This window comes from Bos javanicus, chromosome 1 (assembly GCF_032452875.1).
Source record: "Bos javanicus breed banteng chromosome 1, ARS-OSU_banteng_1.0, whole genome shotgun sequence".
NCBI classification, from domain to species: domain Eukaryota; kingdom Metazoa; phylum Chordata; class Mammalia; order Artiodactyla; family Bovidae; genus Bos; species Bos javanicus.
In genome coordinates, this window is record NC_083868.1 from 78,090,662 (window position 1) to 78,117,324 (window position 26,663).

General features: G+C 39.0%; 1 pseudogene; it reads left to right on the forward strand.

Moving 5' to 3' along the window:
- The first annotated feature begins 677 nt into the window (after nucleotides 1-677).
- Nucleotides 678-26,663, forward strand: part of LOC133252733 (abasic site processing protein HMCES-like) — a 145,592-nt pseudogene continuing 119,606 nt past the window's right edge.

Genomic DNA, 26,663 nt, shown 5'->3' on the forward strand with positions numbered 1-26,663 from the left:
TCTGAAGTTCTTGCATATGTGGTTTGGAGTGCCTGACATTCATTTTGATAAATTCTCAGGAAGAGAAGGGGGCCACAGAAGATGAGATGATTGGATAGCATCGACTAAACTCCGGGACATAGTGAAGGACAAGGAAGCCTGGCATGCTGTAGTCCACGGGGTGGCAAAGAGTCGGACATGACTGCACTACTAAAGACCAACAGTCATTATTCACATTATTTTTCCTTTTTTATTCTCTCTTTTTTTCCTCCTGGTATTCAAGACAGTGTCCCACTGTTTTGGTGGTTCTGCTATTTCCTTTCTTCCTTGCTTGCTTTTCTTTCCTTCATCCTTCCTTCCTGCCTTCCCTCCCTCCCTCACTCTTTCTTTCTTCTCGCTGTCTTTTGTATTCCTCTTTACCTTTGAATTCAATTTTGGGAGGTTTCTGTTTGCCTCTCTTGAAACTAACTTATTCCTGAGCAGTTTCAAGTTTATTGATGAGCCAAAAGGCATTCTTCATTTCTGGTACAGTGTTTTTTATTTCTAGAAATTCCTTTGGTCCTTAGTGTGTTCATCTCTCTGCTTATGTTACCCATCTGTCCATGCATTTTGTTTACTTTTTCCTTAGAACTCCTAACATATTAATCATGGTTATTTTCTTTTTCGTATGTTCTAATTCCAATATCTAAATTCTGAGGATGGCTCTGAAGATGATTGTCTCTTCAGCATGTGTTTATTCTTACTTTCGGCATGCTCTAAAAGCTGGATATGTTTATTGGGCAATAGACACTGAGATAAATAGGCCTTTAGTGTACGGATTTATGTTAATCTGGCTAGGAGTTGCGTTAGGTTTAATGTTTGCTGTAACAGTAAGTGCCAGAAGATTCAGATTCTTTTAGTGTCCTTGTTTTTGTCTCCTCTTTAGACTTTGGGCTTCCTCAAGTATTCCTCTTTAGAGGGAGTCTGTGTCTGGTAGCTTTTTAAGTTGTAATCCACTGTTATTATACTGGAGCCCTATTGGTGTCGTGACAAAGTGTGTGAGAAGGGGGACTGTTCCTTAATCCTCTGATTAAAATCTCAGTCTTTTAGTAAGCCTGTGTCTTGGGACTGTGACCTTCACAAATGTTTCTCCAGGAGAATAGCTTGTTCCCCTTTGTCCCCAACTGCCTTTCCTGGCTACAGCATTTCCAGTCTATTCTCTGAAAGCCATTACTCCTGTTGAACATGTTTTATTGTTTTTTCTCTTAGGTGAAGCAGAAGGCTCAAAGGGCCTGAGATGGAAGGAATTCCCTTTCCTCAGTTTTGATAAGACTCTAGGAAACTCCTTTCTCCTGAATAGTAGACCTTTCTCTTGAATGTTCTGGGTGTATTTCATAATGATTACTGTTACAGGTTGAATTTTGTTCTCCCTAAAAAGATATATTGAATTCCTAACCTCCAATATCTATAAATATGGTCTTATTTGAAAAAAAGGTCTATGCAGATTTACTCAAGTTAAGATAAAATCATTAGGGTGGGTCTTAGTTTACTATGATTGGTATCCTCATACAGAGAGAATACCATGTGATGACAGAGGCAGAGACTGGAGCAATGCAGTCCCAAGCCAAGGAATAACAAGGATCTAGGGCTGGCACCATAAGCCAGGACAAAGCAAGGAAGGATTCTCCCCTATAGGTTTCAGAAGGAGCATGACTCTGCTGACACCTTTGTTTCAGATTTCCAGGTACCAGACCTAGATAAGAATAAAGTTTTGTTACATCATACCTATTTGTAATACTTTGTTAAGGCAGTTCAATGAGCAGCACAAACCATCTGATTTCACTGACCAGGTCAGCAAGAGTATACAAGATAATACTGAGTTGTTATCACTCCAACAGTCATGAGACTTCTTAAATTACTTTTCCCCAATCATACATCCATGTCATTTGGGAGAGAAACCAGAGTGGGAATAGCAGACTAGAAATCTGAAGAACTCAGCATGGTCTTCTTCAGGAAAAGACTGAGTGATTAAGTCTGTCTAAAATTATATGACTGGAATTAAAATAATATTTATTTCAAAAAATAGTTAAATATAAATAAATATAGTAAAAGTACTGTCATCAGTGATATGGCAGTGTTTTAAGAGTTTTGCTAACAGTGAAAAAACAGATGCTATAGAAACACTGGAGAAATATATATCAATCCTAACCAGTACACTTGGAAAAATTTCATTAAGTGGATAGTGCCTAAAATGGGCCTTAATAATTTGAGAATGATTTCAAATAAAGAAAAAAAGAGTGAGGCATTTCAAGTAAGTAAAACAACCATAAATAAAGTCAGAAAATATTAAAATGTTTCAAGGCTAGCAAATAATCCCATATGTTGAAAACTCAGGGTCTTGGAAAATACATTTATTAAAATATATCAGAGTTAGATAGAATAGTCTTAAGTGACATATTAAGAATTTTAAGCTTTTTATTAATAATATAAAAATGATTGTGCTTAACACTGATTAGAATAGCCCCGTCAATTAGATAATATCCTTATTTGGGGCTTCCCAAGTAGCACAGTGGTAAAGAATCCACTTGCCAATGCAGGAGACCAGAAGACAGGAATTTGATCTCTGGATCAGGGAGTTTCCCTGGAGGAGGAAATGGCAACCCACTCCAGTACTCTTGTAGGGGCAATGGACAGAGAAGCTGGTGGGGTCCCAAGGAGTTTGACAAGACTGAGCATGCACGCATGCATCCTTATTTAAATAGTGAGAAAACTGAAGTAAGAAATCAAGCTTATTTCTCCTTCTATAGGAATTCAAGGCTGGGTGTCTTCTGTGTCGTCATTCAGGAACCTCTGCTTCTATCTTGTACCTCTCCCAGTCTCTGTGGTCTCAAAGTCCTCTCACTTCAGCCAGAATAGAGGAAAAAAGAGGGAATGTGGAATTATGCAATGCCTTTTTGACACATTTTCAGGACGAATCATCTTAGAGAGTTATTTGCATGGTTCTCTCTCACCATACAGTGTCCACAGTGGTTGAGAATAAACAGACTGTTATGTGGCTTCCAACTTCATCATTTACTAATTGAATAACCTTGTAAAAATTACTTGCTTCTCATCTCAATTTTCCCACTTTTCTGTTAATTCCTGAGATTTGGGTTTGCTGTTGCAGTAATTTACCTAGAAGGAATAATTCAACCAAATCCAAACAATGTGTCAGAGTCAAAATAGTATGTAACCATACTTTAGCCACCTGATACAAAGAGCTGACTCGTTAGAAAAGACCCTGATGCTGGGAAAGATTGAGGGCAGAAGAAGGGGATAACAAAGGGCAAGATGGTTCAGTGGCAACACGAAATCAATGAACATGAGTTTGAGCAAGCTCCAGGAGATGGTGGACAGGGAAGCCTGGTATGCTGCAGTCCATGGGGTTCCAAAGAGTCAGACATGACTGAGTGATCAAACAACAAAAATAAGCATATCAAGTGCAACAGAGGAAAGCCTGAGCTCAGAAACCAATAAACAATATAACTGAAGAGAAATAACTTAATCTTTCTTGAAAGTGAAGTCACTCAATCATGTCCAACTCTTTGCGACCCCATGGACAGTAGCCTGCACAGGCTGCACTGTACACAGGCTCCTCCGTCCATGGGATTTTCTAGGCAAGAGTACTGGAGTGGGTTGCCATTTCCTTCTTATCTGTAGCTTAATCATTGGCAAAATGAGGGAAATATCTCCTACTTTAGAGGGCTATTGAAAAGACTAGTTGATATAATTTTATGGGATCCTTAAGCAATTATAGAAAGATTGGCTACTGACAGTACACAGTCCGGGAATGGTTAGGAGGTGGTGCCTAGAAAATCCTCTGCAGAGGCTGCTTGGCCTATTTAAACTAACTTGAAGTGACTTGCTCAAGGGTTCATTCTTCTTAAATTCTTATTAAAAAAAAAAAAAAGTATTCTGGCAGACAGCTTTTGATTCTCTGGCTTTTCCTTGAAAAAATGTAAGGGATAATTAAAAATGATCTTACACGATATGGCTGTTCCAGGAAATGCTGCAGGTGGCAAACACCAAGGCATGGTTTGGCATATGCATGCTTAGGTATAGACACTATAGTCTTAGATGGATACGCACAGGCACTGACTTCCTGGTAACTATGGCAGAGCCAATTCTGTTTGCTAAATATTGGCAACGGCCAGGCAAACAGTCACCAAATCCAGAGTACTATCTATTCTTTTTGGTGATACCAAGCTGTAAACAATGTAGCATGGACCTCAGAATATGAATAGTGGCTGTGATACTATGATTTATAATAAGAAATATACATCTGGTCTTCATCCCAGTTTCTGGCACAAAGCCCCCAAAACCCTTAGGAGCAATCAAGTTGTCTTTTGCTATGTCAATGAGGTGAATTTTAGAAAGCATCTAAGTAAGGATGGGGGTTGATTGCCAAGACAACCAAATGTGTGATTAAAAAGTTGAAACTTTCCTTCCTACCTCTGACCTCCAAGGAGGGACAGGGGCTGAAGATGGAGCGTAATCACCAGTGGTGTCACCTGCTGGTGTCTGAGAACTGCTTGGTGTTGTGTGGGAACACCCCCATCCAAACACACACAAGCACACATTGGGATTTGGTCCAGGGACAAAAAAACAGTGCCCAAGAGAGACATTTTAGGAAGGAATTTTGCTTAGAATGAAAGGTCTTGAGTAATTAAAGTGATAGAATAGTACATAATTTCCAATTCTATAAAATAGCAGAAGGGAATTGTATTAGTCAAGGTTTTTAAGATCATGAGTACTAGAACCAAGAAGATATGTGTGTGTGTGTGTGTGTGTATATATATATACACATATATGTGTATATGAATATATACAGGCATATCTTGGAGATGTTATGGGCTCAGTTCCAGACCACTTCAATAAAGTGGATCTCACAAATTTTTTGGTGTTCCAATGGATATGAGTTATGGTTATACTATATTTCAGTCTATTAAATGTCTGGTAACATTATGGCTAAAGACATGAACATATCTTAATTAAAAATACTTTATTGCTAAAAATTGCGAAACATCCTCTGAGCCTTTAGTGAGCCATAGTAGTAAGATCACTGATCATCATAACAAATATAATGATGAAAATGTTTGAAATCTTGTGACAATATTAAAACGTGACTCAGACACAAAGTGAGCAAACACTGTTGAAAAAAACTGGCATCCATAGATTTGCTTGATGCAGAGTTGCCACAAACCTTCAAGTTTTAAAAAATGCAGTATCTGTGAAGTTTAATAAAACAAAGCATTATAGAGACTGCTAGTTCAAGTCTGAAGGTCTGAGAACAAGGAGAGACAATGGTGTAAGTACTAGTCTGAGAGTAGGAGAAAACCCATGTCTCAGCTCAATCAGTCAAGCAGAAAAGGGGGCACATTCTCCCTTTTTCTACCTTTTGTTCTATTCATGCTCTCAGAGGATTGGATGATGCCATCTCACAGTGAGAAGGCAATCTGCTTTACTGATTTTACAGATTCAAATGCTAGCATCATCATAAATACCCTCACAGAAATACCCAGATGCTTTGTTTAGCCAAACATCGGAGCAGCTTAGGAGCCAGTCAGGTTGACACATACAATGGATTTAATACTTCTGAAGCTCTGCCAAAGTTGCTTCAGTCTTGTCCAACTCTGTGCGACCTCATAGACGGCAGCTCACCAGGCTCCCCGTCCCTGGGATTCTCCAGGCAAGAATACTGGCGTGGGTTGCCATTTCCTTCTCCAATGCATGAAAGTGAAAACTGAAAGTGAAGTCTCTCTGTCGTGCCCGACTCTTAGCGACCCCATGGACTGCAGCCTACCAAGCTCCTCCGTCCATGGGATTTTCCAGGCAAGAGAACTGGAGTGGGGTGCCATTGACTTCTGAAGCTAGTGCTACTTAATTGTAGCACTAGCTACTACACATGATTATGGCTGGCAAACCCCACAGCATGATGATTCTCTTTCTGGATATTTTATTCTGAATTCACTCCTTTACACTGAACTGTGTTATATTCCAGCACAACGCAAGCTCAATATTCCTCAAAGTGAATTCTTCGCTTCCTCTATCAATTAGGTTACACAACAACAACAACAAAAATCAGCACAAACTGACCTGAGATTAGAAGGGAAATAATAGACTTATGTAACTGGAAAGTCTTACAACATTAGAAGCAACTTAATTTAAGGGCTAGAATAATGAGACCTGTTCTTTCTCTATTTCTTGGTCCTATATTGGCTACATTTTTAAGCAGATTATATCCTTGTAGAATAAATGATAGGCAGAAGCTCCACATCTACATACTGTGTCTCAGTAATGTCAACCACAGAGTAACTCTTTTAAAAGTCAAGTATTTAATATAATACACAAAGCAATAAAATTTTAAATCAATTTCAGAAACATCAAACTCCTCAATCCATTAGTAAACTAAAAAACATGCTTCAGAATAAATTATAAATCAAATAGTAACTTCACAATATTGAAAGTGAGTGATATATTTATGCTTCTGGCCAAGATGGATATAGAAATTCAAAACTTCTTAACAAGTAGAACAAGCAATAAAAGCTGCAAAATCAGCTTTTGAAATCTAATAGCTTAAGGTATAAAAACACTATTAATAAAGTCTTTTCTAGGATAAAAGAGAGTCACCCTTATTTTCATGCTTGGTAGAGTGGCTGGAAGTAGAGGATTTTTCCATAAATGAGAGTAAGCACACTTTGTGTTTTTTAAGATATATATATATATATATATATATATATATATATAGAGAGAGAGAGAGAGAGAGAGAGAGAGATATTTCATTTTTTTTAAGATATTTACCTTTCTGATACTTTCCATTCTTTTCTGAAGATCTGGACTTCCATCTGGTTTAATTTCCTTTTCTCTCATAGAAATCATCTTTAACATTTCTTACAGTGCCAAAATAATGATAATGTATTTATAGTACAGAATTTATTCACCCTAAAGAAAGCAAGGAAATATTAGGAGAAAATCAAGAACAGATTACTAAGATAGTAGTCTTAAACACAATTATATCAGTCATTATACTAATGTAAAGGGACTAAACATTTCAATTAAAAGGCAGAGATTGTCACAGCGAATTTAAAATGTAGGATCCACAACTTGCTGTTTACAACATTATAAAGTTTTAAATTCATCCCCAATTTAAAAAATGCAATTCTAATAAAAATCTCATAGGAATCTTAAAATTAAATATGACAAGTTAATTCTAAAAGGCATATAAAGAATAGAGATCCTTGAAAAGTTAAGACAATTTGAGACAAGAAAAAAATATGAGGGGTATATTCTTATCTCTTTTTAGCTTATTGAAAGCTCCAAGAACAACGTGGTAATGTTGGCTAATTCACACAGTTCTGTGCAAAAATTATGTAAGAAGTCTGTTGGAGAGAGGATTTAGGGATCTTTTCTTTGCTGATAAGTGGGAACAGATTCAACAGGAGAGTATATGAGCCTTCTCTTTGCCTCTCCCCTTTACTACTAAATATTGGAGTGATATCATGGCAATCATCTTGCAACCACGGTATCATAAGCATGAATAAGAAAAGACAACATACTTAGGATAATGCAACAGAAAGATGGCTGGGCCTAATCTTCTTGATTACGTTAATGATCTGCAAAAGCAATGCTAGCAACTTCTTATGTGAGAAAAATAAACCTCAATTATGTAATCACTGTTATCATGAATTCTTTTGATTGCCATCATACCTATTTTCAGCTATTCTGATTTCTAAAAAGAGAACTGCAAATTAAACAGTAACTTTCAATTCCCCTACCATCATAGTGACAAAATTAACAAGTTCCATAATGCCAAAGGGGCTTCCCAAGTGGCGCTAGTGGTAAAGAACCTGCTTGCCAATGGAGATGCAGATTCGATCCCTGGGTGGGAAAATCCCCTGGAGGAGGGCATGGCAACCCACTCCAGTATTCTTGCTTAAAGAATTCTGTGGCAGAGGAGCCTGGCAGGCTATAGTCCATAGGGTTGCAGAATCAGACATGACTGAGGTGAGTTAGCATGCATGCACCATACCGAAGAGTGAAACAGAAAGTGTAAAGGAATTACCGTGTTGTGTAAGTGGGTTTGCAAATTGACACAATTACTTTGGAGAAGAATTTAATAGCATTTAATAAAGTTTAGAGTCATGTGTATGCTACAACATAGAAGATAATTTTCACTTCTCTAGAGAAATGTTCTCATATTTATTCAAGGAAATATGAAAAAATACATTTATTGCAGAATACTGCAATACTGAAGAATACTGGAGTGGGTTGCCATTTCTTACTCCAGGGAATCTTTCCAACCCAGGAATCAAACCTACATCTCTTGCATCTCCTGGATCAGCAGGCAGATTGTTTACCACTGTGCCACCTTATTTGTATACCTGTTTTAATCTAAAGATTTCAAAGTAATGTATCGTTGTTGTTCAGTTGCTAAGTCGTGTCCAACTCTTTGTGACCCCGTGAACTATAGCATGCCAGGCTTATAATTAACAGTAATTATTTACATATTGGCATTTACAATTCAAAATCATGTTAACATTCATTAACTTCAATAATATTAACCATAATCCTGTTGACTAGACAGGGAAAGAATGAAAAATATGATAGGGAAATTGAGACCTAGAATGATAAAGCATTCAGCTTGAGGCCACAGAGCAAATTATTGTTTCCAAGGTGATGTCAAAGGATTTGTCATATTAATTTTCATCCTAAAACTCCTTCATTTGAAATTTCCCAATACTTTTAGTATTTAGTATTCCCAATACTTTAAGTAATTTCCCCTTACTTTTAGTAGCCCAAAGAGGGTTGCATGCCACTCCAAACCAATTATTGGCAAAAGTGTTGTCTTAAACCAGTGACAGATAACCGTTTGAATATTATTGAAGATTGGGAGTCACCTTTGCTCCTGCAAACCCAACAGAAGCAAATTCTGTTAACAAAAAATAAATAGGAAAAAACACTTCTTTTTCATTTAAGCCATTTCTTTGTGCTAGAGAATATTAGGTAGGAAAAAAAGAGTCCATGAGGCAGATGCCGTTCTCTGAATAACTGATAAGACATCCACCATTCCCTCAACCGGTTAAATTTTGGTCAGCATTTTTTTTTAGCTGCTTTAAACACACATATCAGAAACTACATACAAGTATAGCTAGAATTTTGCATGAAATGAGAGACATTACACTGATTTAGCTCAGTTAAATGTCGTCATCTGATTGTGAATTCTTTTAGGGCAGGAATTTTCTTCACCATTTTATTCCTAGAGTCTCAGCCAGTCCCTTCTACAAAATATGGGCTTGACTTGTATCCTACACTGTTAAATCTTGCTTTTCATACTGTCCCTCAGCATCTTCTTCTCTCCACTGAAACTCTTGCTTCTAGAAACTTCGTTCTTCCATAAAATGTCAAAAGCAATAACCAATACTTATCTAGTACTGATTTTGTGCCAAGCACTCTTCTATTTTATTTGTGTGATATGTAGTCCCCCTAGTTAAATTAATTAGAGTGATCACCTGGAAAAGCCCCAGCCATATCCCTGAAAGTCATGAAGTCATATATTTTATACATCCTTAATCTTAGACCTACCAGTCACAGAGAGAGGAAAATAAAACACCCTACCAAAAAATCCTATCTATAAATTATTTTTATAGTGAACAGATAATACAGAAGACAGATACATGTTATTGAGAAAGATATCATGTACACCTCAATGCATAAGCCCTGGAACCCACCCCTTCACTAAGTGGGCCAGGCAGTTACCTCACACCAGACACAGGACACCCGTGGCTGTGGAAAGTCCCCTGAAGTCACCGGAACATACACAGGAGTGTGTGACTATGGATATAAATATAAAGTGCCTCACTCACCTCGGCCCCCAAATCTGACCTTATTTGTCAGTACTACCTTGGCTGGGTCTAGAGGGCAAGGACAGAAGAACATCTTGACCAGCTGATGCTTTGACAAATGCAGGAGAGGCACGTGGAGGAAGCTGGCATGGTGTGCCTGCCTCTTTACTGTTGCTGCCCTCAGAGTCCTCTTGGCAGAGGAAGCCATCCTGACCCAGTGCCTTCTTTCTCCAGGAAATTCTAAACACTTTCTGCTCATATCTTTTTCTCTAGCATAACCACTCCTTGTAAAAATAACTTGATGTCAAGTTTTAAAATGAAAATTAGAGAAGAAAAACAAATTCATAATCTCTATTACCTAGCATAATCATTTTAGTACTTAAAAAAAATATTGATAGTCTCTTTCCTGTACTTTTAAAAATGAAATTGTGTTTTGTCTCTAGTCTTTGACCTGTATGTGAAGCAGCAATATGGAGAAATTCCTCTGCTATATCTAGGGTAATCATAAAATATGTTCAATCCAGGGTAATTTCAAGAATAAAAGGGGAAATTAAAATTAATTATAAGCATTTTAAAAATCTTTATCAGTCCATAAAATATTATATCACAGTGATGCACCTACTACTCAAAACATATTCAAAAAGAAAACTGAAATTTTTTTTCACTAAAAATTTTAAGTAACATATATCCATATACATTAAAGCTGGAAAAAAGTCTTCATATTAATTATCTGAAATTAACAATCCAACTGAATGACCATTTTTTATATTATGTTCGCAAACTTTGCTAATTTTCTTAGTTACATCTGTTTCTAAAAGTCTTGACACCAATGCTTTTTGAAGAATGCATTCTTCAATATATTATTTTAATTTGTTCAGACATTTGACAAATATTTCTTGAAAATTGCATTTTAAAATTAATAAATTTGAAATTGTCATTTTCAACTGAATCTTCTCTATAGGCATAGTTTTAATGGAGTAAATATTCTCTTCATAGCAGTTGAAATATTTGATAAACAGTGAAAAGTTTGTAAAATGGAAGATATTTTCTATTATAATATATTTTATATAAAAAATGTGTAAATATTTCAGCCCAAATATCTCCTATACTATGTTTTACCTCTATTTAGAATATCTTTCTTTGATAAATATTTTTACAAGTCAAGGCTCATTAAATAAGTTATCTCTTTTTTCATTCATTTGAAAGTTTCACCAAACTTATATACTACAAAAAAAGACCCTCTCTATTTTATTCCATTTTTAAACAGTACAAATTTATCTAAATAAACAGTTTTATTAAAATTCTTTCTACAAGTTTACATACTTTAAAGCACAATTACATAATTTCAAAATTAAATTTTTTACACTGTTTGAACTTTCATCATTTAATTTGTTTTGTTTCACTCTTGCTTTTATATGGATAAATCTCAACATCTTCCTGTTTATTAACTTGATTTTCAATAATTATATTTATCCAAAAGCACTTAAATCAAAAACTTCCAACTGATTTTGAAGAAATGCAAACAAAATGTATAGTTTTCATTTACAAAAAGTTTAACATCATTGTAAAACAGGTTTCTCTGCAAAATAGATCTTAAATATTACCATGTTTTCAAAAATCAATGGATGACAAGCAGTGCAAGGAGAAAAGGCTCAGATTCCCATGCTATAGTTGTATGTTTTGGTTTTTTGGCTGCAAGGCATGTGGGATCTTGGAGAAGGAAATGGTAACCCACTCCGGTGTTCTTGCCTGGAGAATCCCAAGGACAGAGGAGGCTGGTGGGCTGCCAGGCCCACCTATGCATCCATAGGGTCGCATAGAGTCGGACACGACTGAAGCAACTTAGCAGCAGCATCTTAGCTCACTGACCAGGGATGGAACATGCACCCCCTGCATTGGAAAGTAAATTCTTAACCTCTGGCTCACCAGGGAAGTTCCCACACTGCTATTTAATAATGTGATAATTTCTTTGATTTGCTTAGTTCTTTCAGGCTTCCAAAGTCATTGCTATTTTATACATATGATTTTAATTTTTCATCAATGCCATGAAGTATTATCAATTCCATATTATAGTCAAACTGAGACCCAAAGATCTTAAGTGCTTTGCTCACAGTGGATGGAAGGAGCAGAGAAGTATAAAAGAAGGTCAGTCTGAATTGGGATTCTGATTTTCTTATGGGTTCTGTTAGTTGGAGGACTTTTTAGCATCCTTATCTGTCAATCAAGATTAACAAAGTTCACTTCAGGGTTCTAACAAACGATACATATCTCCATGTTCATAAGAGACTTTCAGTCCAGAGTTTGGAAGGTAAGAACTTGTTAATGAATGATTATTCTCATTCAGTAATAATGCAGTGCTCTTTCTCTTGGGTTTCCCTGGTAGCCCAGCTGGTAAAGAATCTGCCTGCAATACAGGAGACCTTGATTCGATTCCTGGGTCAGAAAGATCCACTGGAGAAGGGATATGCTACCCACACCAGTATTCTGGCCTGGAGAATTCCAGGGACTGTAATTCCATAGACTGTATCATTTCAGTCACTCAGTCTTGTCCACCTCTTTGTGACCCCATGGACTGCAGCATGCCAGGCTTCCCTGTCCATCACCAACTCCCAGAGCTTGCTCAGACTCATGGCCATCGAGTCAGTGATGCCATCCAACCATCTCATCCTCTGTCGTTCCCTTCTCCTACTGCCTTCAATCTTTCCAAGCATCAGGGTCTTTTCCAAGGAGTCAGTTATTCACATCAGGTGGCCAAAGTATTGGAGCTTCAGTTTAGGCATCAGTCCTTCCAATGAATATTAAGGACTGATCTCCTTTAGGATGGACTTGTTTGATCTCCTTCCAGGCCAAGGGACTCTCAAGAGTCTTCTCCAACACCACAGTTCAAAAACATCAATTTTTCAGTGCTCAGCTTTCTTCATAGTCCAACCCTCACATCCACACGTGACTACTGCAAAAATCATAGCCATTTCTAGATGGACCTTTGTTGGCAAAGTAATGTCTCTGCTTTTTAATATGCTGTCTAGGTTGGTCATAGCTTTTCTTCCAAGGAGCAAGTGTCTTGGACTGTAAACTCCAGTGTATACTGGACTGGACTGTATTCTCTGCTCTCTCTTTTTTTTTTTTTTAACTTTTTACTATTTAGCCCACCATGTGGCATGTGGGATCTTAGTTCCCTGACCAGGGATCAAAACTGTGCCAGTTGCATTGGAAGCACAGAGTCTTAACCACTGGACCACCACGGAAGTCTCTACTCCACTCCTTTTTAAACAAATAAATCTTTTTACATTTAGAACAATGTCTGACTAATTTATATCTTATTTTGCCAAGGATCAGTAAAGAAAAAAATTGAACCCAAAGGGATTTTATGCTTGAATTTATCTAAAAAAATAACAGAATCAAACAAAGAAAGAACTAAAATAATAACATGTATTAACCTGTCTAACCACCTTCAGAAACATAGGAGTAGAAGGGGATAGGAGTGGTATGGAGTGCCACAGGGAGTAAATTTCGTACTGCATTCCTTTTAAAGTCCTGGTCTCTGAAATCATCCAAGACTTCCAACACAATGTGTATTTTCTTCTCAAATGGGGTGAGAAGAACAATAAGTTTTTATTTATTTATTTATTTTTAATTGAAAGATAGTTGCTTTACAATATTGTGCTGGTTTCTGATATACATAAACATAAAATAGCCATGAGTGTATACATGGCCCCTCCTTCTTAAACCTCCCTCCCACATCCCACCCCATCCCAATTCTCTAGGTTGTCACAGAGCCCTAGTTTGAGCTCCCTGAGTCATACAGCAAATTCCCACTGGCTATCTGCTTTACATATGGTAGTGTATATATTTCCATGCTATTCTCTCCATTCATCCCATCCTCTACTTCCCCCTATCCCTTAAGTCTGTTCTCTATGTCAGCATTTGTATCAGTTCTAATGAGATGGATGAACCTAGAGACTATTATGCACAGTGAAGTAAATCAGAAAGAGAAAAACAAATATTGTATATTAATGCATATGTATGGAATCTAGAAAGACGGTACTGATGAACCTATTTGCAGGGCATCAGTGGAGAGCAATTGGAGAAGGAAATGGCAACCCACTCCAGTGTTCTTGCCTGGAGAATCCCGGGGACGGGGAAGCCTGGTGGGCTGCCGTCTGTGGGGTCGGCACAGAGTCAGACATGACTGAAGCGACTTAGTAGTAGTAGTAGTAGTAGTAGTAGTGGAGAGCAATAGGTTTTTAACAATGAAAAATGAAGAGGCCTGCCAAAATTCCATCCAACCCTGTACACTTACTGGGCACTATGGAGCTTCAGGGCCTGGACCATGGGCTCTGGGGGACACAGTTGAGTGATGTCTGGTCACTGCTCTCTCCTCTGGTGGCAGAAGCAGACACACACACAGGTAACTTGATTCCAAGGCAGGCTTTGGTAAGTGTTATCTTAGATCAGTGGAGCAGACAGGTCACACGACTGGAATAGCATGAAGTCAGGCCGGAGGCTGAGGCCATGCTGTTATTTAGGAAGCCTATCGGGTTCATCTCACAGTTTGGCAGTGATCCAAAAACCCAATAGCTTCTTGCTGGGTGTACTGGGTCAGAGGACACTTCCTGGAGTCTACTGTTGAGGCTCCTGGAGTCTAACATTGGTTTGTTCTGCTTTTTTCAAATAAACGACTCTAGAATGCCTGGCACTTTGCCCATGTCTGCCTAAAGTTGACCTTTTCCTCTCGTAGCATGTCGCAGGAGGGGCCAAACATCAGAGTTTCCAGGTTTTTATCCATTCAGGAAGTGAACAAAACCAAAAATATTGCTAGTTTCTTCTTCTCTGGCAGTTCGCTCTTCCAGCTCTGCCTTAGCTGCTTGCCAACATCTGTCTCCCCAATGGGGAAGTGAAGTGCTGGAGTACAGAGCCCCCTGGATCTCCTCATCTCACACAGCACCCAGAAAAGGTGTTATTATATGACATCCTCAATCCAGATCATGGAATGAAATTCAGTTCTTCTGATGTTCCTTCAACTCTTTACCATTCTCCAACTTGCTGGCAACTTTTGCAAAATGCCTTCAAGCCTAGAATTGAACATGAAGAAGAAAAATGACACCTTTCTCTGCTAAATATGATGTGTTAAACAGATTGCAAAATATCAAGGGTGGGGAGAGGAGTTCACTTGTCCAAAAAATGAAAGAGGACCTGATTGAAAGGCCAGAGATTTGAGCACTACTCTGGCTCTGTCAGCAAGCTGCTCTCCTCTTGGTCATCTCAACTAACAAACGAGGGCCCAACAGACTTATTGCTAAGAATTTATTTTTTCTGAGCAATTTATCATTTTAATATGATTCTTCTTTATACTATCTGCAACAACAATAACCTATAATTTGCAAAGCACTTATAGATACATTATTCATATGTATACGAATGAAACTGTGCTTTCAACTTTGCAATTTTACAACTGGGACTTGACCATATTGAAGAGAGAGCAAGATGAACTGATGAATCTTCCACTCCACTCCATCTCTGAAGCAGAGTTGACCTCTAGCCTCTGGAGTTTACTCTGGCCGAGAGCAGATTCTTGTGGTCACACTCTGATCCAAACCAACAGTTGGGGCTTTGGGATGTGTCCAAGAAACCCACAAATCTGTGCTAGTGCTGGTCAGACCCACCCACCAGAGTTCAAGGGAGGTTTCAGGGAGAAGCCATTTTTCCTCTTTCTTCTTTACTCAGTTTTCACTGACCACCTCTCTCACACACCATGATGGTCTTGATCCCTGTCTTCTGTACAATGTCACGAACCTCTGTCCATAGTTCATCAGGCACTCTGTCTGTCAGATCTAGTCCCTTAAACTTATTTCTCACTTCCACTGTATAGTCATAAGGGATTTGATGTAGGTCATACCTGAATGGTCTAGTGGTTTTCCCTACTTTCTTCAATTTAAGTCTGAATTTGGCAACAAAGAGTTCATTATCTGAGGCACAGTCAGCTCCCAGTCTTGTTTTTTCTGACTGTATAGAGCGTCTCCATCTTTGGCTGCAAAGAATATAATCAGTCTGATTTTGGTGTTGACCATCTGATGATGTCCATGTGTAGAGTCTTCTCTTGTGTTTTTGGAAGAGGGTGTTTGCTATGACCAGTGCATTCTCTTGGCAAAACTCTATTAGCCTTTGCCCTGCTTCATTCCATACTCCAAGGCCAAATTTGCCTGTTACTCCAGGTGTTTCTTGACTTCCTACTTTGGCATTCCAGTCCCCTATAATGAAAAGGACATCTTTTTTGTGTCTTAGTTCTAAAAGGTCTTGTAGGTCTTCATAGAACCATTCAACTTCAGCTTCTTCAGCATTACTGATTGGGGCATAGGCTTGGATTACCATGATATTGAATGGTTTGCTTGGAGATGAACAGAGATCATTCTGTTTTTGAGATTGCATCCAAGTACTGCATTTCAGACTCTTTTGTTGACCATGATGGCTACTCCATTTCTTCTAAGGGATTCCTGCCCACAGTAGCAGATATAGTGGTCATCTGAGTTAAATTCACCCATTCCAGTCTATTTTAATTTGCTGATTCCTAGAATGTCGATGTTCACTCTTGCCATCTCCTGTTTGACCGCTTCCAATTTGCCTTGATTCATGGACCTAACATTCCAGGTTCCTATGCAATATTGCTCTTTACAACATTGGACCTTGCTTCTATCACCAGTTACATCCACAGCTGGGTATTCTTTTTGCTTTGGCTCCATCCCTTCATTCTTTCTGGAGTTATTTCTCCACTGATCTCCAGTAGCATATTGGGCATTTACCGACCTGGGGAGTTCCTCTTTCAGTATCCTATCATTTTGCCTTTTCCTACTGTTCATGGGGTTCTCAAGGCAAGAATACTGAAGTGGTTTGCCATTCCGTTCTCCAGTGGACCACATTCTGTCATACCTCTCCACCATGACCCATCCGTCTTGGGTTGCCCCACACAGCATGGCTTAGTTTCATTGAGTTAGACAAGGCTGTGGTCCATGAGATCAGATTGGCTAGTTTTCTGTGAGTACGGTTTCAGTGTGTCTGCCCTCTGATGCCCTCTCGCAAAACCTACCGTCTTACTTGGGTTTCTCTCACCTTGGACTTAGGATATCTCTTCATGGCTGCTCCTTACCTTGGATGAGCTCGCCCCTCCTGACCTTGAATGTGGAATAGCTCCTCTTGGCCCTCCCGTGCCCATGCAGCCATTGCTCATTGGATGTGGGGTCACTCCTCTGGGCTGCCACCCCTAACCGCAGACATGGGGTAGCTCATCTCAGCCGCCAGCCCTGACCTCAGACATGGGATAGCTCCTCTCCACCACTCCTGCGCCGTCACAGCCTGGCACTCTCTGTCACTGCCCCTGACCTTGGACGTGCGGTAGCCCCTCTCCACCGTGCTTCTGCACGATCTGTCTCAGTTTACAAATAGCTGTGAAAAGAAGAGAAGCTAAAAGCAAAGGAGAAAAGGAAAAGTATAAGCATCTGAATGCAGAGTTCCAAAGAATAGCAAGGAGAGATAAGAAAGCCTTCCTTAGCAATCAATGCAAAGAAATAGAGGAAAACAATGGAATGGGAAAGACTAGAGATCTCTTCAAAAAATTAGAGATACCAAGGGAACATTTCATGAAAAGATGGGCTCCATAAAGGACAAAAATGGTATGGACCTAACAGAAGCAGAAGATATTAAGAAGAGGTGGCAAGAATACAAAGAACTTCACGACCCAGATAATCATGATGGTGTGATCACTGACCTAGAGCCAAACATCCTGGAATGTGAAGTCAAGTGGGCCTTAGAAAGCATCACTACGAACAAAGCTAGTGGAGGTGATGGAATTCCAGTTGAGCTATTTCAAATCCTGAAAGATGATGCTGTGAAAGTGCTGCACTCAATACGCCAGCAAATTTGGAAAACTCACCAGTGGCCACAGGACTGGAAAAGGTCGGTTTTCATTCCAATCCCAAAGAAAGGCAATGCCAAAGAATGCTCAAACTACCACACAATTGCACTCATCTCACACGCTAGTAAAGAAATACTCAAAATTCTCCAAGCCAGGCTTCAGCAATACATGAACTGCGAACTTCCAGATGTCCAAGCAGGTTTTAGAAAAGGCAGAGGAACCAGAAATCTAATTGCCAACATCCACTGGATCATCAAAAAAGCAAGAGAGTTCTGGAAAAACATCTATTTCTGCTTTATTGACTATGCCAAAGCCTTTGAATGTGTGGATCACAATAAACTGTGGAAAATGAAGTCTGACACTGTTTCCACTTTTTCCCCATATATTTCCCATGAAGTGATGGGACCAGATGCCATGATCTTCATTTTCTGAATGTTGAGTTTTAAGCCAACTTTTTCACTCTCTTCTTTCACCTTCATCAAGAGGTTTTTTAGTTCCTCTTCACTTTCTGTGGTGTCATCTGCATATCTGAGGTTATTGAGATTTCTCCTGGCAATCTTGATTCCAGCTTGTGCTTCTTCCAGCCCAGCATTTCTCATGATGTACTCTGCATATAATTTAAATAAGCAGGGTGACAATATACAGCCTTGATGTACTCCTTTTCCTATTTGGAACCAGTCTGCTGTTCCATGTCCAGTTGTAACTGTTGCTTCCTGACCTGCACACAAATTTCTCAAGAGGCAGGTCAGGTGGTCTGGTATTCCCATCTCTTTCAGAATTTTCCACAGTTTATTGTGATCCACACAGTCAAAGTCTTTGGCATAGTCAATAAAGCAGAAATAGATGTTTTCCTATAACTCTCTTGCTTTTTCGATGATCCAGCGGATGTTGGCAACTTGATCTCTGGTTCCTCTGCCTTTTCTAAAACCAGCTTGAACATCTGGAAGTTTGCGGTTCATGTATTGCTGAAACCTGGCTTGGAGAATTTTGAGCATTACTTTACTAGTGTGTGAGATGAGTGCAATTGTGTGGTAGTTTGAGCATTCTTTGGCATTGCCTTTCTTTGGGATTGGAATGAAAACTGACCTTTTCCAGTAGTGCTCACTGGTGAGTTTTCCAAATTTGCTGGCGTATTGAGTGCAGCACTTTCACAGCATCATCTTTCAGGATTTGAAATAGCTCAGCTGGAATTCCATCACCTCCACTAGCTTTGTTCGTAGTGATGCTTTCTAAGGCTCACGTGACTTCACATTCCAGGATTTCTGGCTCTAGCTGAGTGATCACACCTTCATGATTATCTGGGTCATGAAGATCTTTTTTACAGTTCTTCTGTGTATTCTTGCCACCTCTTCTTAATATCTTCTGCTTCTGTTAGGTCCATACCATTTCTGTCCTTTATCGAGCCCATCTTTGCATGAAATGTTCCCTTAGTATCTCTAATTTTTTGAAGAGATCTCTAGTCTTTCCCATTCCATTTTTTCCTTCATTTCTTTGCATTGATTGCTGAGGAAGGCTTTCTTATCTCTTGCTATTCTTTGGAACTCTGCATTCAGATGCTTATATCTTTCCTTTTTTCCTTTGCTTTTCGCTTCTCTTCTTTTCATAGCTATTTGTAAGGTCTTCCCAGACAGCCATTTTGCTTTTTTGCATTTCTTTTCCATGCGGATGGTCTTGATCCCTGTCTACTGTACAATGTCACGAACCTCAGTCCATAGTCCATCAGGCACTCTATCTATCAGATCTAGTCCCTTAAATCTATTTCTCACTTCCACTGTATAATCATAAGGGATAGTTGTCATCATTTCTTACTTAGAGAGATACTTAACTTAATTCTTTTAAGTACTCTGAGCTATTCTACCATGCATGTTTTTTGTTTCTTTTGTTTTGTTTATTTGTTCCTAATCTCATCACATTTCTAATCTGAAATATTCTGTCTCTTTCCACATAGGCCATATTTTTAACACTGGTATCTGAGGTCTTCCATAATCTAGCATCAGCAACTATTTCACTAAGTCAATGGTGTACCATTCTTCACGCATGCCTCCCCCATGTAAATACCTTTGTATCATTGTTAAGTTGTTCAGCCTGCCCTACCTTATTTCTACACACTATTCTTATTAAAACACAATTCTGTCCACGAAGGTGCAGCTTGAATGGCTCCTTTTCCACTACATCAGTACCTTATTCAGGTTGAATGTGTGCTCTTCAGCTTCTGAACGCCACAGAGTTTTGTCTTTTTCTAGAAAGAAAGGGCACTGATCTTATTCTGCTTTATTACTTGGTTGTTTGTGAACTTATTTGTCATTGCTCTTCTGCTAGACTATCAATAATCCAAAAACCAGATCTATACTTTACTCACCAGCATGCTCTTAGTGAGCAAGAGTGAGTTGGGCTGGACTAGAAGCAGACCAACATGGATAGCACATAGTCAAGCAGAAAGAAACTGGATAGAAAGTCAAGGGAGAGACAGCTTTGTCAAGCCAACTTCTGACTTTCTGGTTTACTTGTGGGAGTACACTTCCAGAATCATTTTTATTATTTCAGGCTGCATGTTAGTGAAGATCATTGGAGAACATGACATAGAAAAAAAACTCATTACAGCTCAGATTTGAACGGGGTTACAGTGAGGAATAAAAAAGATAAGGTTCAAGAAAGAGAAGAAAGAAATCAAGGGCCATAATGGTCTTTTACCTATGATTTATTCTGTGATTTCAGCTGGGAGGATTCAGTTGTTAACATGGCTACACTTCACTGACTTCCACAGATATTCTGTTTTTAGGACCAAAAGAAAATATGAGAACCAAATGGAGTTGGAGAAAAAACTGAAATTCAGTGCAAGGTAGTAGCTCTCCCTAAACCACAAATTTCAGTCAGTTGCTAAACCAGTATTAGGACCACTTCTCCAGGAATCTATGGCATCCTATATCTACTATTATTCTTTTTACCAGCCTTACTACACAAGAAGGCATAAGACCAAGTGTCTATATTTAAGTTGTATTGATCTTAGAGAAACAGGTGACCAGCTGGATTCCTAAAACTCATGGCAGGGTTTCCCTTCACCATTGTCAAATCATATGAGCTGTGGTGCTGGAGAAGATTCTGGAGAGTTCCTTGGATGACAAGGAGATCAAACCATTCAAACCATTCAATCCTAAAGGAAATCAACCCTGAATACACGTTGGAAGGACTGATGCTAACGCTGAAGTGACAATATTTTGGCCACCTGATGCAAATAGCTGACTCATTGGAAAAGACCCCAATGCTGGGAAAGATCAAAGGCAAAAAGAGAGGAGATGGCAGAGGATGAGGTGGTTGGGTAGCATCATCAATTCAATGGACATGAACTTGGGCAAACTCCAGGAGAGAGTGAGGGACAGGGAGGCCTGGTGTGCTGCAGTTCATGGGGTCACAAAGAGCCAGACATGACTTAGCGACTCACTAACAGCAACAACAATGAACTGTTTATATGTCTGTCTCCCAGGCAGAAACTGGAAAGTCCTGCAGGACAGAGTCCCTGTTTGTCTCATAATACCTAGAAGGTGCTTCGCCATATTAAATACCCAATCCATGGTCAATTGAATTGATGTAACCTTCTTCTATTCCATAGCTCTTCCACAGGTCCCAGCTTTCATTATAGTCACTACAGAGTTTCTGACTTGTACTTGCCAGGTAAAATTCCTTTTGCAAAATAATTAATTTGTTCCTTGCATTCCTAACAGTCATTCAACCCCACAGAATAGGAATCTGGCTCCTCAAACACAAAAGTCTGGCTTTGGCACAGGAAGTGAGTGCACTGTGCCCAACCAGCCCTCAGTGCAGGGACAGCATGTGCCCCCAAGCAGGGCCTGGCCCTCTACCCAGCAGCTGCTGCCCAAGCCCCAGGACCAGGAGCATGGCCACCTGGTGCTTATCCTCTCGTTCCACCTGACAGGAAGATGGTTTAAACTTTCTCTTGCACAATGTACTGGAGGCGGAGGAGGCAGGCAGACAAAAAGAATAGGTCAGGTTGATTTCATCAGCCGTTGCAGCAGCTCCTCAATATTTCTTTGAGAGATGTTTGGCAGCTTAAGCACAGCATGCTCAGGCAGATTCCATTTACCAGGACACATGAGCACTCTGCAGCTTCCTCCTCCCCTCTCTGGCCTCTCCGCTTTCTCCTGGCCCTAGGCAAGGGTTTTTTCTCTTGGTGGGGGGGGTGGTGGGGGTAAATCAGATATTAACAGAGAGTCTATGGAATTTTGATTAAGGTATGCTTTTCTTCAATACTGAGTTCTCAACATTAGATCTTTAGAAATAAGTATGTAATGTATTCTCCTCCCTTCTAGGATTTTTTTTTATTTCCTGGACACAAAGTAATGTGCAAGTTGTAGAAAATTTGAAAATTTTATTATATAGGCATGCGTATGTACCCATGGCCTTCCCAGGTGGCTCAGTGGTAAAGAATGTATCTGCCAAGCAGGATACACAGGTTTGATCCCTGGGTTGGGAAGATTCCCTAGAGAAGGAAATGGCAACCCACTCCAGTATTCTTACCCGGGAAATCCCAAGGACAGAGGAGCCTGGCGGGCTACAGTCCATGGGTTGCAAAGAGTCAGACATGACTTAGCAACTAAACAACAATGTGTGATCATAAATATACATATATATGTATGCATATATACAAACACACTTGTTTATGTATACATATATGTACATATATACATGTGTATATATATATATATATACACACATATGTCTGTATACAAAACATTTAATGGATCATTTGATAAACAATTGATGAGTTTTTATTTAAATATGTTAAAATATTTTTTCATGCTAGTAAATTTTCTTACATAGCATAATTACTTATTGCACATAGTACTACACTGTAAATCTACAACAAAATTTGTAGTTATATTCTGTTGTACATTAGGGTCTATTTCTTGGTTAGCACATACAACATCAGAATAAATACCTAGTACATAATCTTTTCTTCTGTTGTGTATATTCATGTTGATTTTCTTAGAGTGAATTCTCTTTTCACTTTGTGAGATATGGCACTGAATCTGTTTTCTCAGATTTAACCAACATATCCACGAGAGGTTTGGAAAGCTCAGGAAGAGTGAAAAAGGAAAGAACTGAAACTGCAACTGCCAGTTCTCTGGGCTCATGAGAGCCCACAGACTACTGTTGCCAAAATTCTTGCTTATTAAACAAACTACCCTGAGACTCTCAGACTTTAATTGATCCTCAGTTTCACTCACCCCTTTAATTACAGTTCTAAAGCACACACAGACCCATGTGGATCAGAACATAAGATTTGTCAAGTTCAACTAGCAGAGTTCAACAGGTGAAAACAATTAAAGGTGTTTCATTTTTTGCTTTTATCCATATATGGAGTTTAGATGAACCCCAAACAAGCAAACCAGAGCAACACTCAACATAATTTTAGCCACTTTGCTTAATCTTGCAACTAGTATAATACCATTTTCTTAGGCTGTTTATTATGTAGATCAACTTAATCTCCTTCTCAGTAAAAGAATCTTTCCTCACTAGAAGAGAATATAACTGAAAGGGGGGTAGAGGATTCTATTCGGTGGACTAGGCTGAAGAACTGAAACTTAGTAATTAAAAAGAACTAGTTGAGGAGGCTAGCAACTAGTGAACTGACAGGGTTGCCTGCATGCTCAGTTGTATCCAACTCTTTACAACCCCATGGACTCTAGCCCCCCAGGTTCCTCTCTCCACAGAATTTCCGAGGAAAAAATACTGGAGTGGGTTGCCATTTCCTCCTCCAGAAGATCTTTCCAATCCAGGGATCAAACACCCATCTCTTATGTCTCCTCTCCACCATTGGCATACAGATTCTTTACCACTGTGCCACTTGGGAATACAAGAGGATTAGTCCTCCACTTCAGAAAGACAAGGATTTTGGGTTTTGGTGCCTTGTCTCTATTGATTCAAATTGAGAAGGGGACAAGACTCAGATCTTTAGTGTCACAAACTTCATTTCATTTAATAAATGTGGGCAAGGAAAACCCTATGGAGGATGCAAACACACTTGACTAACCTCCAGAGATTTATAGTCTAGTTAGGTAAATAAGATATGTACACTTAAAATGATGAATAAGCAGTTATTAAAGGAATTATATAAGCAGAAAGTGTCAGCATCTTCAAAATAGAAAGATAGTGTTTCTAGTGGGGTTGGTCAGGGAGGGTTTCAGGAAGGGAAGTGGGAGAAAATTAGACTTTGAAATTTTTTTTCTTCTTTGTATTTAGTTCAAGTAGAGTCGCTAAGGAATACATAATTGAAGTTGCAAGGATGATTTTGAAGTTGTTATTCAGTCGCTAAGTCATGTCTGACTCTTTGCAACCCCATGAACTGCAGCACGCCAGGCTTCCCTGTCCTTCACTATCTGCATCTAGCAAGTGATGCTATATAACCATCTCACCCTCTGCTGTCCCCTTCTCCTCCTGCCTTCAATCTTTCCAAGCATGAGGATCTTTTCCAATGTCAGTTCTTCACATCAGGTGGCCAATCTGATGCTTCAGATTCAGCATCAGTCCTTCCTTTGAATATTCAGGACTGGTTTTCTTTAGGATGGACTGGTTTGATCTCCTTGCAGTCCAAGGGACTCTCAGGAGTCTTCTCCAGCACCACAGTTCAAAAGCATCAGTTCTTCAGCACTCATCCTTCTTTATGGTCCAGCTCTCATATCCATACTTGACTACTGGAAAAACCATAGCTTTGACTATACAGACCTTTGTCAGCAAAGTGATGTCTCTGCTTTTTAATACACTGCCTAAGTTTGTCATAGCTTTTCTTCCAAGGAGCAAGTATCTTTTAATTTCATGGCTGCAGGCATCATCCACGGTGATTTTGGAGCCCAAGAAAATAAAATCTGTCATTGTTTCTACCTTTCCCCCATCTATTTGCCATGAAGTAATGGGACCAGATGCCACGATCTTAGTTTCTTGTATACTGGGTTTTAAACTGGCTTTTTCACTCTTCTTTCTCACACTTACCAAGAGGCCCTTTAGTTTCTCTCCTCTTTCTGCCAGTAGAATGGTATCATTTGCATATCTGAGGTTGTTGATATTATTCAGGGCAATCTTGATTCCAGCTTGTGATCCATCCAGCCGAATCTTGAGATAACATCACTCAATATAATGAACTTGGACTCCATTTAGTGTTCTTATTTCATGCATGTTTGGTGAGTGTTCACAATGAATGAGAAAACAGGTCAAATTCTAATGATATAACGCTTCATGGATGTGAAGCTATTCAAGTTACAGTAAGGGAAAGGCAAGTGTTTTTGTATTCTATTTTACAGATTACAAGCCTTATTCACACACATTATTTCAAGCTCAATAAAAACTTTGTATGGTTGGTATAACTATCGCTATCTTACCCATAAAACAAAACATACCACATCAAAAACAAAAAATTGAGATTAAAAAAAAAGCCCAAAGAAACAAAAAAGCCAAGTCAGGGTTTGTCAGTTACTCTAGATTACACAGGGCTCCAAATAATTTCACTTATCCTACACTATAGCTACTGCTGCAGAAAGTTTGTACAAATGAAATAAAGTTTGGTCTTTGATAATCCATGATTAGTTATTCAGCTTAATTGTACTGATCATTTTATAGTTTACTTCTTAGATATTTGTCTTTTCCTTATTTTAGAAATTCATTATTCCAAAAATTAGGTAACAGAGATCCTAGCAGCTGGGAGTAAATTGTCTGCTTTCTATGACATTTACTAAAAGCCAAGGAGTTGGCTTAGCTCATTAGTCATCTTTGCATAATTTTCCATTTATTTTCATTAAATTTTGTACTAAAACATTCATTTCAACTTATTTTTTAAAAGTTTTATAACTTTAAATAAGTTTTAATCTATAATTTTGATATCAAAATGTTAATATATATTTAATATATAAATATCATATATTATAGTCATTAATCAACTAATAATATAATGCATAAAGAGATTATTATAACATCTTATAGTTTGTTGTAAGTGTTGCAGGAAAGGGGACCCCTTCCAGGGCACAAAACTGGGCTCTTGTCTAACACTCAGAAATGAATTGTCCAAGGAGACACATGTGCTGACAAAGCAAGTGATTTTATTGGGAAAGGGCATCCGGGTGGAGAGCAGTAGGGTAAGGGAACCCCGGAGAACAGCTCTGCCACATTACTCGAAGTCTCGGGTTTTATGGTCATGGGATTAGTTTCTGGGTTGTCTTTAGCCAATCATCCTGACTCAGAGTCCTTCCTGGTGGTACACGCCTTATTCAGCCAGGATGGATGCCAGAGAGAAGGATTCTGGGAGGTGGTCGGACATGTGGGGTCTCCTTTTGACCTGTCCTGCACTCTTCTGGTTGGTGGTGGCTTATTGCCCTGTGTTCCTTACCAGGACCTCCTGTCATAAAACAACTCATGCAAATGGTTACTGTGGTGCCTGGCCAGGGTGGGCGGTTTCAGTCAGTGTGCTTCCTCTAACATAAGGAGCTTCCCTGCTGGCTCAGATGATAAAGAAACCACCTGTAATGTAATCCCTGGGTTCGATCCCTGGGTTGGGAAGATCCTCTGGAGGCTTGCATGGCAATCCACTCTAGTATTTTTGCCTGGAGAATCCCCATGGACAGAGAAGCCTGGTGGGCTCCAGTCCATGCGGTCACAAAGAGTTGGACATGACTGAGTAACTAAGCACATAATATGACTAATTTTATTTTAAAAATACATCTTTATTAATATCTGATACAAATCAAATGACTATAAATATATTTTTATATTTATATTAAAAAGTGAACAAGATCTATGATATCCAAATATCTGGCAATTGCTTTAAAATTCAGGGACAGACAGCCATAGGACTTTTAGGAAATATTTTTGGAGAAATAGTTGTACACGATGTATCATACTGCATGCTTTTGTAT